Source organism: Bombina bombina, chromosome 1 (genome assembly GCF_027579735.1).
Source record: "Bombina bombina isolate aBomBom1 chromosome 1, aBomBom1.pri, whole genome shotgun sequence".
NCBI classification, from domain to species: domain Eukaryota; kingdom Metazoa; phylum Chordata; class Amphibia; order Anura; family Bombinatoridae; genus Bombina; species Bombina bombina.
The window spans coordinates 752,976,453-752,988,637 of record NC_069499.1 but is presented as its reverse complement, the minus strand read 5'-3'; positions in this window follow the sequence as shown (position 1 = coordinate 752,988,637).

Below are 12,185 nucleotides of genomic sequence, written 5' to 3'. Positions count from 1 at the left end.
TAAGGGTTAAAGCTTCCAAAATTGGTGTGCAATATTTTCAAGGCTTTAAGACACTGTGGTGAAAGTTTGGTGAATTTTGAACAATTCCTTCATGTTTTTTCGCAATTGCAGTAATAAAGTGTGTTCAGTTTAAAATTTAAAGTGACAGTAACGGTTTTATTTCAAAACGTTTTTTGTACTTTCTTATCAAGTTTATGCCTGTTTAACATGTCTGAACTACCAGATAGACTGTGTTCTGAATGTGGGGAAGCCAGAATTCCTATTCATTTAAATAAATGTGATTTATGTGATAATGACAATGATGCCCAAGATGATTCCTCAAGTGAGGGGAGTAAGCATGGTACTGCATCATTCCCTCCTTCGTCTACACGAGTCTTGCCCACTCAGGAGGCCCCTAGTACATCTAGCGCGCCAATACTCCTTACTATGCAACAATTAACGGCTGTAATGGATAATTCTGTCAAAAACATTTTAGCCAAAATGAACCCTTGTCAGCGTAAGCGTGGATGCTCTGTTTTAGTTACTGAAGAGCATGACGACGCTGATATTAATATCTCTGAAGGGCCCCTAACCCAATCTGAGGGGGCCAGGGAGGTTTTGTCTGAGGGAGAAATTACTGATTTAGGGAACATTTCTCAGCAGGCTGAATCTGATGTGATTACTTTTAAATTTAAATTGGAACATCTCCGCATTTTGCTTAAGGAGGTATTATCCACTCTGGATGATTGTGAAAATTTGGTCATCCCAGAGAAACTATGTAAAATGGACAAGTTCCTTGAGGTGCCGGGGCTCCCAGAAGCTTTTCCTATACCCAAGCGGGTGGCGGACATTGTTAATAAAGAATGGGAAAGGCCCGGTATTCCTTTCGTCCCTCCCCCCATATTTAAAAAATTGTTTCCTATGGTCGACCCCAGAAAGGACTTATGGCAGTCAGTCCCCAAGGTCGAGGGAGCGGTTTCTACTTTAAACAAACGCACCACTATTCCCATAGAGGATAGTTGTGCTTTCAAAGATCCTATGGATAAAAAATTAGAAGGTTTGCTTAAAAAGATGTTTGTTCAGCAGGGTTACCTTCTACAACCCATTTCATGCATTGTCCCTGTCACTACAGCCGCATATTTCTGGTTTGATGAACTGATTAAGGTGCTCGATAGTGACTCGCCTCCTTATGAGGAGATTATGGACAGAGTCAATGCTCTCAAATTGGCTAATTCTTTCACTCTAGACGCCTCTTTGCAATTGGCTAAGTTAGCGGCTAAGAATTCTGGGTTTGCTATTGTGGCGCGCAGAGCGCTTTGGTTGAAATCTTGGTCGGCTGATGCGTCTTCCAAGAACAAGCTACTAAACATTCCTTTCAAGGGGAAAACGCTGTTTGGTCCTGACTTGAAAGAGATTATCTCTGATATCACTGGGGGTAAGGGCCATGCCCTTCCTCAGGATCGGCCTTTCAAGGCAAAAAATAGACCTAATTTTCGTCCCTTTCGTAAAAACGGACCAGCCCAAGGTGCTACGTCCTCTAAGCAAGAGGGTAATACTTCTCAGGCCAAGCCAGCTTGGAGACCAATGCAAGGCTGGAACAAGGGAAAGCAGGCCAAGAAACCTGCCACTGCTACCAAGACAGCATGAAATATTGGCCCCCGATCCGGGACCGGATCTGGTGGGGGGCAGACTCTCTCTCTTCGCTCAGGCTTGGGCAAGAGATGTTCTGGATCCTTGGGCGCTAGAAATAGTCTCCCAGGGTTATCTTCTGGAATTCAAGGGACTTCCCCCAAGGGGGAGGTTCCACAGGTCTCAGTTGTCTTCAGACCACATAAAAAGACAGGCGTTCTTACATTGTGTAGAAGACCTGTTAAAAATGGGAGTGATTCATCCTGTTCCATTGAGAGAACAAGGGATGGGGTTCTACTCCAATCTGTTCATAGTTCCCAAAAAAGAGGGAACGTTCAGACCAATCCTAGATCTCAAGATCTTAAACAAATTTCTCAAGGTCCCATCGTTCAAGATGGAAACCATTCGAACTATCCTTCCTTCCATCCAGGAAGGTCAATTCATGACCACGGTGGATTTAAAGGATGCGTATCTACATATTCCTATCCACAAGGAACATCATCGGTTCCTAAGGTTTGCATTCCTGGACAAACATTACCAGTTCGTGGCGCTTCCTTTCGGATTAGCCACTGCTCCAAGGATTTTCACAAAGGTACTAGGGTCCCTTCTAGCGGTGCTAAGACCAAGGGGCATTGCAGTAGTACCTTACCTGGACGACATTCTGATTCAAGCGTCGTCCCTCCCTCGAGCAAAGGCTCACACGGACATCGTCCTGGCCTTTCTCAGATCTCACGGCTGGAAAGTGAACGTGGAAAAGAGTTCTCTATCCCCGTCAACAAGGGTTCCCTTCTTGGGAACAATTATAGACTCCTCAGAAATGAGGATTTTTCTAACAGAGGCCAGAAAGACAAAACTTCTGGACTCTTGTCGAATTCTTCATTCCGTTCCTCTTCCTTCCGTAGCTCAGTGCATGGAAGTGATCGGGTTGATGGTAGCGGCAATGGACATAGTTCCTTTTGCGCGCATTCATCTAAGACCATTACAACTGTGCATGCTCAGTCAGTGGAATGGGGACTATACAGACTTGTCTCCAAAGATACAAGTAAACCAGAGGACCAGAGACTCACTCCGTTGGTGGCTGTCCCTGGACAACCTGTCACGAGGGATGACATTCCGCAGACCAGAGTGGGTCATTGTCACGACCGACGCCAGTCTGATGGGCTGGGGCGCGGTCTGGGGATCCCTGAAAGCTCAGGGTCTTTGGTCTCGAGAAGAATCTCTTCTACCGATAAATATTCTGGAACTGAGAGCGATATTCAATGCTCTCAAGGCTTGGCCTCAGCTAGCGAGGACCAAGTTCATACGGTTTCAATCAGACAACATGACGACTGTTGCGTACATCAACCATCAGGGGGGAACAAGGAGTTCCCTAGCGATGGAAGAAGTGACCAAGATTTTTCTATGGGCGGAGTCTCACTCCTGCCACCTGTCTGCTATCCACATCCCGGGAGTGGAAAATTGGGAAGCGGATTTTCTGAGTCGTCAGACATTGCATCCGGGGGAGTGGGAACTCCATCCGGAAATCTTTGCCCAAGTCACTCAACTATGGGGCATTCCAGACATGGATCTGATGGCCTCTCGTCAGAACTTCAAAGTTCCTTGCTACGGGTCCAGATCCAGGGATCCCAAGGCGGCTCTAGTGGATGCACTAGTAGCACCTTGGACCTTCAAACTAGCTTATGTGTTCCCGCCGTTTCCTCTCATCCCCAGGCTGGTAGCCAGGATCAATCAGGAGAGGGCGTCGGTGATCTTGATAGCTCCTGCGTGGCCACGCAGGACTTGGTATGCAGATCTGGTGAATATGTCATCGGCTCCACCTTGGAAGCTACCTTTGAGACGAGACCTTCTTGTTCAGGGTCCGTTCGAACATCCAAATCTGGTTTCACTCCAGCTGACTGCTTGGAGATTGAACGCTTGATTTTATCGAAGCGAGGTTTCTCAGATTCTGTTATCGATACTCTTGTTCAGGCCAGAAAGCCTGTAACTAGAAGGATTTACCACAAAATTTGGAAAAAATATATCTGTTGGTGTGAATCTAAAGGATTCCCTTGGGACAAGGTTAAGATTCCTAGGATTCTATCCTTCCTTCAAGAAGGATTGGAAAAAGGATTATCGGCAAGTTCCCTGAAGGGACAGATTTCTGCCTTGTCGGTGTTACTTCACAAAAAACTGGCAGCTGTGCCAGATGTTCAAGCCTTTGTTCAGGCTCTGGTTAGAATCAAGCCTGTTTACAAACCTTTGACTCCTCCTTGGAGTCTCAATTTAGTTCTTTCAGTTCTTCAGGGGGTTCCGTTTGAACCCTTACATTCCGTTGATATTAAGTTATTATCTTGGAAAGTTTTGTTTTTAGTTGCAATTTCTTCTGCTAGAAGAGTTTCAGAATTATCTGCTCTGCAGTGTTCTCCTCCTTATCTGGTGTTCCATGCAGATAAGGTGGTTTTACGTACTAAACCTGGTTTTCTTCCAAAAGTTGTTTCTAACAAAAACATTAACCAGGAGATTATCGTACCTTCTCTGTGTCCGAAACCAGTTTCAAAGAAGGAACGCTTGTTGCACAATTTGGATGTTGTTCGCGCTCTAAAATTCTATTTAGATGCTACAAAGGATTTTAGACAAACATCTTCCTTGTTTGTTGTTTATTCAGGTAAAAGGAGAGGTCAAAAAGCAACTTCTACCTCTCTCTCTTTTTGGATTAAAAGCATCATCAGATTGGCTTACGAGACTGCCGGACGGCAGCCTCCCGAAAGAATCACAGCTCATTCCACTAGGGCTGTGGCTTCCACATGGGCCTTCAAGAACGAGGCTTCTGTTGATCAGATATGTAGGGCAGCGACTTGGTCTTCACTGCACACTTTTACCAAATTTTACAAGTTTGATACTTTTGCTTCTTCTGAGGCTATTTTTGGGAGAAAGGTTTTGCAAGCCGTGGTGCCTTCCATTTAGGTGACCTGATTTGCTCCCTCCCTTCATCCGTGTCCTAAAGCTTTGGTATTGGTTCCCACAAGTAAGGATGACGCCGTGGACCGGACACACCTATGTTGGAGAAAACAGAATTTATGTTTATCTGATAAATTTCTTTCTCCAACGGTGTGTCCGGTCCACGGCCCGCCCTGGTTTTTTAATCAGGTCTGATAATTTATTTTCTTTAACTACAGTCACCACGGTACCATATGGTTTCTCCTATGCTATTATTCCTCCTTAACGTCGGTCGAATGACTGGGGTAGGCGGAGCCTAGGAGGGATCATGTGACCAGCTTTGCTGGGCTCTTTGCCATTTCCTGTTGGGGAAGAGAATATCCCACAAGTAAGGATGACGCCGTGGACCGGACACACCGTTGGAGAAAGAAATTTATCAGGTAAACATAAATTCTGTTTTACTACTTTATAATAAAAAAGACCAATACTGCTGAGTATTAATGTGCATAGCTTTATGTAACAAGATTTAAAGAAATCAGTGTTTTTACATACAGTAGACATGTAGGGAGGACATCACAGAATGCCTTTTTTATTTTTCCTGTTCTATGACGTCAGAGAATAGCAAATGCTGATCACTTCTGGTACTACTGAAAGGAAACTAAATTAAAAGTATCAGTACTTCTTTAAAAATTACAAAGTTTTTTTTGTTTGGGGGGGGGGGGGGTTCTCTCATGAGTGGCCTGTAGTTTTAGTTTACATTGGATGTCCATTTTCTGGTGTGTTTTTTTTTCTTTTTTTAAATTTTTGTTTGCTTTCTACTGCCACTCATACATAGAATTTTAAGAATTCATATATATGTTGCATCTTTCCCCCACTGTGCACTGGTAGAGTTTAGATTTTAAAACAAAAAAAAAAAAGTTTTAACACTTTTAGTAGTTTAGCATTTCTAAAAAAATGTTTTGCTCATTTACATAAATGATCTGAAAAATAAAAATGTTAATAGCTTAAAGGGGTTGTTGTGCTTAGTATAGTAATGTAGGTAAATGGGTACATTTTCTTACCTTTAAATAAAAAATGAAATTGTTTTAATACTATACTTTGTTCTATGTGTATTTTGACACTTTGAGGGATTTTTCATTGTAAAAGCATAGGCATACAAAAATATAACTACACGGTAATAAATTAGCATTGCCTTATGTAATAATTCTTTAATAAGGAGAACAGAAAGACAAATATGGTTTATGGTTGGACTTGTGGTTCTTTTCACTTGAGAAGTTTCAAATATACAGCAGGAAATCCCCCCCCCCCTCCAAATTTTCAACTAAATGGCTCTTTCAGCTAGATAATAAAATACTATTTCTCCAACATTGGTGTGTCCGGTCCACGGCGTCATCCTTACTTGTGGGAATATCTCTTCCCCAACAGGAAATGGCAAAGAGTCATATAGTCCCTCCTAGGCTCCACCCACCCCAGTCATTCTCTTTGCCGTTGCACAGGCAACATCTCCACGGAGATGGTTAAGAGTATGTGGTGTTTAGTTGTAGTTTTTTTATTCTACTATCAAGAGTTTGTTATTTTAAAATAGTGCTGGTATGTACTCTGAAACAGAAAAAGATGAAGATTTCTGTTTGTGAGAGGAAGATGATTTTAGCAGACAGTAACTAAAATCGATTGCTGTTTCCACATAGGACTGTTGAGATGAAGTAACTTCAGTTGGGGGAAACAGTTAGCAGACTTTTCTGCTTAAGGTATGACTAGCCATATTTCTAACAAGACTATGTAATGCTGGAAGGCTGTCATTTCCCCTCATGGGGACCGGTAAGCCATTTTCTTAGTCTCAAACAGAATAAAGGGCTTAATATGGGCTATAAAGCTGGTAGACACTTTTATGGGCTAAATCGATTGCTTTATTTGGACATTTTATACATGTTTATGCTGATAATTCACACTTATAAACTTGGGGAACGTTTTTTAACGTCAGGCACTATGTTAGACACCTTTTCCAGTCAGGAAGGGCCTTCCCAGTTGTAGGCTGAGCCTCATTTTCGCGCCATTACTGCACAGTTGTTTTTGAGAGCAAGACATGCAGATGCATGTGTGAGGACCCGAAAGTAGTTGGAAAAGTTCCTAGAAGGCGTCTTTTGGTATCGTATTCCCCTCTGGGCTTGGTAAAGTCACAGCAAAGGCTGTAGCTGGGACTGTATAGGGGTTAAATCTGTAACCGGCTCCGGTTTCGTTATTTTAAGGGTTAAAGCTCTGAAAATTGGTGTGCAATACTTTTAATGCTTTAAGACACTGTGATGAAATTTTGGTAAATTTTGAACAATTCCTTCATATTTTTTCACATATTCAGTAATAAAGTGTGCTCTGTTTAAAATTTAAAGAGACAGTAACGGTTTTGTTTTAAAACGGTTTTTGTGCTTTATTGACAAGTTTAAGCCTGTTTTAACATGTCTGTGCCTTCAGATAAGCTATGTTCTATATGTATGAAAGCCAATGTGTCTCCCCCTTCAAAATTGTGTGATAATTGTGCCATAGCGTCCAAACAAAGTAAGGACAGTACTGCCACAGATAATGAAATTGCCCAAGATGATTCCTCAGATGAAGGGAGTAGACATGGTTCTACATCATCTCCTTCTGTGTCTACACCAGTTTTGCCCACGCAGGAGGCCCCTAGTACTTCTAGCGCGCCAATGCTTATTACCATGCAACAATTGAAGGCTGTAATGGATAACTCCATAGCGAATTTTATCCAAAATGCCTGCATATCAGAGAAAGCGCGATTGCTCTGTTTTAAACACAGAAGAGCAGGAGGGCGCTGATGATAATTGTTCTGTCATACCCTCACACCAATCTGAAGGGGCCATGAGGGAGGTTTTGTCAGATGGGGAAATTTCAGATTCAGGAAAAATTTCTCAACAGGCTGAACCTGATGTTGTGACATTTAAATTTAAATTAGAACATCTCCGCGCACTGCTTAAGGAGGTGTTATCTACTCTGGATGATTGTGACAAATTGGTCATTCCAGAAAAATTATGCAAGATGGACAAGTTCCTAGAGGTTCCGGTGCACCCCGACGCTTTTCCTATACCCAAGCAGGTGGCGGACATAGTGAATAAGGAGTGGGAGAAGCCCGGCATACCTTTTGTTCCCCCTCCTATATTTAAGAAATTATTTCCTATGGTCGACCCCAGAAAGGACTTATGGCAGACAGTCCCTAAGGTCGAGGGGGCAGTTTCTACTCTAAACAAGCGCACTACTATTCCTATCGAGGATAGTTGTGTTTTCAAAGATCTTCATTCTTTTCCACGTCCTTCCATAGCTCAGTGCATGGAAGTAGTAGGGTTGATGGTTGCAGCAATGGACATAGTTCCTTTTGCGCGAATTCATTTAAGACCATTACAACTGTGCATGCTGAAACAGTGGAATGGGGACTATACAGACTTGTCTCCAGTGATTCAAGTAGATCAGAAGACCAGAGATTCACTCCGTTGGTGGATATCCCTGGACCACCTATCCCAGGGAATGAGCTTCCGCAGACCAGAGTGGGTCATTGTCACGACCGACGCCAGTCTAGTGGGCTGGGGTGCGGTCTGGGAATCCCTGAAAGCTCAGGGACTATGGTCTTGGGAAGAGTCTCTTCTCCCGATAAACATTCTGGAACTAAGAGCGATATTCAATGCTCTCAGGGCTTGGCCTCAGCTTGCAAAGGCCAGATTCATAAGATTCCAATCAGACAACATGACGACTGTTGCGTATATCAATCATCAGGGGGGAACAAGGAGTTCCCTGGCGATGAAAGAAGTGACCAAAATAATACAATGGGCGGAGAATCACTCCTGCCATCTATCTGCGATCCACATCCCAGGTGTGGAAAACTGGGAAGCGGATTATCTGAGTCGTCAGACATTCCATCCGGGGGAGTGGGAACTCCACCCGGAGATTTTTGCCCAGTTGACTCATTTATGGGGCATTCCAGACATGGATCTGATGGCGTCTCGTCAGAACTTCAAGGTTCCTTGCTACGGGTCCAGATCCAGGGATCCCAAGGCGACTCTAGTAGATGCACTAGCAGCGCCTTGGTCCTTCAACCTAGCTTATGTGTTTCCACCGTTTCCTCTCATTCCCAGGCTGGTAGCCAGGATCAAACAGGAGAGGGCCTCGGTGATCTTGATAGCTCCTGCGTGGCCACGCAGGACTTGGTATGCAGACCTGGTGAATATGTCATCGGTTCCACCATGGAAGCTACCTTTGAGACAGGACCTTCTTGTTCAGGGTCCATTCGAACATCCAAATCTGGTCTCCCTCCAGCTGACGGCTTGGAGATTGAACGCTTGATTCTATCAAAGCGTGGGTTTTCAGATTCTGTGATAGATACTCTGGTTCAGGCCAGAAAACCGGTAACTAGAAAGATTTACCATAAAATATGGAAAATATATATCTGCTGGTGTGAATCCAAGGGATTCCCATGGAATAAGATAAAAATTCCTAAGATTCTTTCCTTTCTGCAAGAAGGTTTGGATAAAGGATTACCTTCGAGTTCTCTAAAGGGACAGATTTCTGCTTTATCTGTCTTACTACACAAACGACTGGCAGCTATGCCAGATGTTCAAGCATTTGTTCAGGCTCTGGTTAGGATCAAGCCTGTTTACAGACCTTTGACTCCTCCCTGGAGTTTAAATCTAGTCCTTTCAGTTCTTCAAGGGGTTCCGTTTGCACCTCTACATTCCATAGATATTAAGTTGTTATCTTGGAAAGTTTTGTTTTTGGTTGCTATTTCTTCTGCTAGAAGAGTTTCAGAGTTATCTGCTCTGCAGTGTTCTCCGCCCTATCTGGTGTTCCATGCAGATAAGGTGGTTTTGCGTACTAAGCCTGGTTTTCTTCCAAAGGTTGTTTCTAACAAAAATATTAACCAGGAGATAGTTGTACCTTCTTTGTGTCCGAATCCAGTTTCAAAGAAGGAACGTTTGTTACACAATTTGGACGTAGTCCGTGCTCTAAGATTCTATTTAGAAGCTGCAAAAGATTTCAGACAAACATCTTCTCTGTTTGTCGTCTATTCTGGTAAAAGGAGAGGTCAAAAAGCGACTTCTACCTCTCTTTCCTTTTGGCTTAAAAGCATCATCCGATTGGCTTACGAGACTGCCGGACGGCAGCCTCCTGAAAGAATCACAGCTCTCTCCACTAGGGCTGTGGCTTCCACATGGGCCTTCAAGAACGAGGCTTCTGTTGATCAGATATGTAAGGCAGCGACTTGGTCTTCACTGCACACTTTTGCCAAATTTTACAAATTTGATACTTTTGCTTCTTCGGAGGCTATTTTTGGGAGAAAGGTTTTGCAAGCCGTGGTGCCTTCCGTTTAGGTAACCTGATTTGCTCCCTCCCTTCATCCGTGTCCTAAAGCTTTGGTATTGGTTCCCACAAGTAAGGATGACGCCGTGGACCGGACACACCAATGTTGGAGAAAACAGAATTTATGCTTACCTGATAAATTACTTTCTCCAACGGTGTGTCCGGTCCACGGCCCGCCCTGGTTTTTTAATCAGGTCTGATGAATTATTTTCTCTAACTACAGTCACCACGGTACCATATGGTTTCTCCTATATTTTTCCTCCTGTCCGTCGGTCGAATGACTGGGGTGGGCGGAGCCTAGGAGGGACTATATGGCCAGCTTTGCTGGGACTCTTTGCCATTTCCTGTTGGGGAAGAGATATTCCCACAAGTAAGGATGACGCCGTGGACCGGACACACCGTTGGAGAAAGTAATTTATCAGGTAAGCATAAATTCTGTTTTCTTGTAGTTTAGTGTTAGAATCAGGCATGTGTTTACACCTGTTGCTCCCCCATGGAGCCTTAAAGGGACAGTGAACCCAAATTTTTTTTTCTTTCGTGATTCAGATAGAGCATGCAATTTTAAGCAACTTTCTAATTTACTCCTATTATCAAATTTTCTTTGTTCTTTTGCTATCTTTATTTGAGAAAGGCACTTTTTGGTTTAAACCCTGGGCAGCACTTGTTTATTGGTGGGTGAATTTATCCACCAATCAGCAAGAGCAACCCAGGTTGTGCCGGCATCTAAACTTACATTCTTGCTTTTCAAATAAATATACCAAGAGAATGAAAAAAAATTGATAATAGGAGTAAATTAGAAAGTTGCTTAAAATTTCATGCTCTATCTGAATCGCAAAATAAAAAATTTGGGTTCAGTGTCCCTTTAATAGTAGGCATGGTCACGTGATTAAATTGGACGCTGAAAAAAGCTGAATGCCGCTGTCTGCTGCCATATTCAGCATTTGTTTTACAAAATTCTGCACATACCTATAATAATTAAAAGATGCGTAACATGATGTTCTGCTAATTTATGATTACACTACAGTAAATAGGTATTTTTCATGCTATTTTCTTTATTGTTAGCCCATTTTTCATGAATTACTTGGATATCATGGCATTTTCACTATTTCTATAATTTGTTTGTTAAACAGAATTAAAGTTTAAAAACTTTAATTAAAACTATAAACCTTATCTGGGCAATATTATTCATTTTTAAAGGAAAACTGAAAATAACGTTTCAGCTCAATGCATTGACTACATTTACTTGGTTGAGTAGTCCATTTTGCTTTTTTGTTTTTAGAAATTTGCAGAAAAAGTGAAGTGCAGAGCTGGTCAGTGGACTAGTGGTGCCAAAGACATTTTGTAAATGATTTCACTCCTCCCATATCGGCTCTTTTCAGACCTCATTATATCCCTGGCAAGACTGTCTAAAGAAACCCGCTTGTTAACCCCTTAATATATATGCTATGTTTTCTCTTCAAACATTATTAGCGCATATGTATAATGTAGCCTCTCAATATTGTACTGACAGGGGAAAACATAACATGGTTATCAATATAAGCTTTCCTTTTAATTGGGTTGTTAGTTGGAGCCTTGCTTGCCAGTGCCTTCAATATATAATACACAGGGAGTCTCATACAGGAAGGGCATCCACATGACCGCTTTGTCTCCAAAATCACCAAAAGAAAAAACATTGTTTTAAAGCCATGGGAGCTATTGCTCCTAGAATTTGCATGATTTCTTTCTATTTAATAAATTCATTTATTTCCTGGCTTCTAAATAAACCAGTGGCTGGCTCCAAGTTTTCTTAGGAACTTGAAAACCCCTGAATTTTATTTCTGGCGTAGCGTCTTCACTGAGCTGCTTGCCTTCATACCATGGGCAGCAATAGGATCCAGCTGCAACCCTATGCAGTTTAGGTGTTTTTTTTTCTTTATCTTCAAAACTGTTTTGTTTTCATGTGGGAAAACTCACTGCAGTGTTTTAAATTAACCCTTAACTGCACAAGGTCTGGTTCAGTAACCATGCACCCATATACAATGTAAAATGTTTCTAAATAATTCTAATACTTACTTGGCTATATTTTTAGTAAAGGAGACCTTGATCATTACTGTGTTTTTATATTAAAAAAACAAAAAAAGACTAGGAACTAGGAAATGATTGGAGGAGTGTTTTTAAAAGGGTAAATATATAAATAATGATTTGAATTTTAAAACAACAATAATGGCACAGTCATGGTTTTGTGGGGTGCAAAATGTTTTAACAGTGTTATGTGCTAGAAGGTTGTAATTAATATTCTAGGAAATGCATGTAAGCTATTTATTTGTAAT